The 2085-nt window shown below is 44.7% G+C and overlaps 1 protein-coding gene across 2 annotated transcripts in view; it reads left to right on the forward strand.

The window, feature by feature from the left end:
* Positions 1–1955: 1955 nt before the first annotated feature.
* The window catches only part of WIPI2 (WD repeat domain, phosphoinositide interacting 2), a 47855-nt gene continuing 47725 nt past the window's right edge, over positions 1956–2085 (forward strand). For both annotated transcript variants that reach the window (XM_014585964.2, XM_014585965.2), the window contains exon 1: positions 1956–2082. The gene's annotated coding sequence lies outside the window, so the exon portion shown is untranslated. The remainder of the gene's footprint in view (positions 2083–2085) is intronic.

Raw genomic sequence — 2085 nt, forward strand, 5'->3', positions numbered from 1 at the left:
GAGAGAGAAAAAAAGAAAAAAATAACAAAATTTATTTATTTTTTAAAAGCAAAAAATGAAAACCATGTGGTGTGTTTGTATGCCATGTAAAAACACTAGTAGTCAGCTGCAATGGAGGAGTCTTCTTCTGAAGGCCTGACCCTTGCCTCTTCTAAATGAGAGGGAGGAAAAGGGAATTATTAGCAAGATAAATGAGGATCTGAAAGCCAAGAGAATATGTTAAAAATTTTTAAGGAGAAAAATTACCAAAAAAATGAGAAGACAGAGAGAGACAAAGAGAAGGATACAGGGGCACCCTATCACTCGAGACTGGGAGGCTGAATTATGAGTAGACAATTTTCATTTCTCTTATTCCTTGAAAGCACTAGTAGTCAGCTGCAATCAGTTAGTACTTTTTAAAATAGTTGTTTCCAATGACTTTGCTGGGCCAGCAGGTGTCATGATGGTTGGGGTGCTGAACTCCCACAAGACTGACTATGGTTCAAGTTCTTGGCCCTGTTGCTTTCTCACTTGCTCTGGCAAACACAAATTTTAATAATAAATTAATACATAAAATAATTATTTTAAAAAATGACTTTGTTGGGACCAGCAGTTAGTGTAATGGCTATGTCACTGAACTCCCATGTAGTCAACAGGCAGTTCGAGTTCTGGACTGGCGGCTTAGACTCACGCCTGGCGCGTGTGTGCCCAAGATCCTGAGAGGAGAATAGAGAAGGGATTGCAGCGTGGCCATCCCCCCAGGGTGTGATTTCTCGCTTTCTGTCTCTCTGCCTCTCTCTGTCTTTCTGGCGAGCGCATGCACCCCATACCAAAACCCTCTCCAAAAAAATATGACTTTGCTTACCCCAAATCATGAAGGCATGTTGTGTTTCCTTCTAGAAACTTCATCCTTTTTACCCTTCACATTTAGGACTACAGTTCATCTCAAATTAATCTGAGTATGATATGAGGTAGGAGAATTTAATCATTTTACTGAAAAAAAAAAGCTTCTTTTCCTCAATGATTTTTAATACATTCTTGACTGTGTGACTAGAATGAACTTCCCTAAATACAAGTTGAATTGTGCCATTTTCCTGCCTATTTTCAATGACAGCCCCATTACTCTTGGGATGATGATCAGTTTCTTGCTTAATGTATCTTAACAACACCAGCTTCATCTGGCCACCTCCTGTTTTTCCAGCCAAATCCTGTATCTACTTTCCTATAATGAGTATAGAGTTCCTTAACAGGTCAGACCTTACCAACAGATCTTTGCCAAACAGTATTTCCATCCCCTCAGGCTGAGTACCTATTACTAAAACTTCAGGTCTCATCTCCTCCAGGAAGCCTTCTCTGACTGCACAGTCCCTGTCCCTTGTCTACATTAGGTGACCTTAATATGTGTACTTGGTGTACTCTTGGTTTTCAATTGTGTTTAAATATCCCAACACCACCACTACTGTAACTTCTCTGAGGGAAAGGAGGATGGCTATTTAATTCACATGGAAAGTGCTTTTGAATATTGCTAAATGAATAAAGAAATTTAAGGTGGAATTCTCTTTCAGGTATCCAAGAAAGTGTGGACCTCAGAGAAACAGGGGCATTTCCCCAGTCAGATCTAATAGTCGGCTAACAGATGAATATTTCTGAGCCGCGATTTTCAAATCCTTTAAATGGGGATGTAACTTCTCTGCATAAGGTTACCATGAGCATCAACTAAGACGACGCACGTTCATTTTCAGGACAATCACTGGCACGTATTGATAGAACGCCTTCTGAATTAATGGGACGGTGGCGGGGGTGTCTACGCAGAGCAGACCCTGCCCACTCTTCCCTAAGCGCATGCGCGGGCTCGGACGCACCCGCGACTATACCCAGCGCGCCCCCACGCGTGCGTGTTCAACCGGAACCCCAGTCCGGCTGGAGGTGAAGGAGGTGGAACCTCCGTTGTGCGCCTGCGCCATGAGAGGCCGTGCACCTCGGGGGCGGGACCGCGCAGGCGCGCAGGGCACCCCGGCTCCGGAGCATAAACAAGAGCGGGGACGGGATGAGGCGGCGGTTGATCCCTGAGAGGCGAGTGGCGGCGACCGAGGCGGCGAGCGGGTC

The sequence above is a fragment of the Tupaia chinensis genome, unplaced genomic scaffold, assembly GCF_000334495.1.
Source record: "Tupaia chinensis unplaced genomic scaffold, TupChi_1.0 Scaffold000101_1, whole genome shotgun sequence".
Lineage (NCBI taxonomy): Eukaryota > Metazoa > Chordata > Mammalia > Scandentia > Tupaiidae > Tupaia > Tupaia belangeri.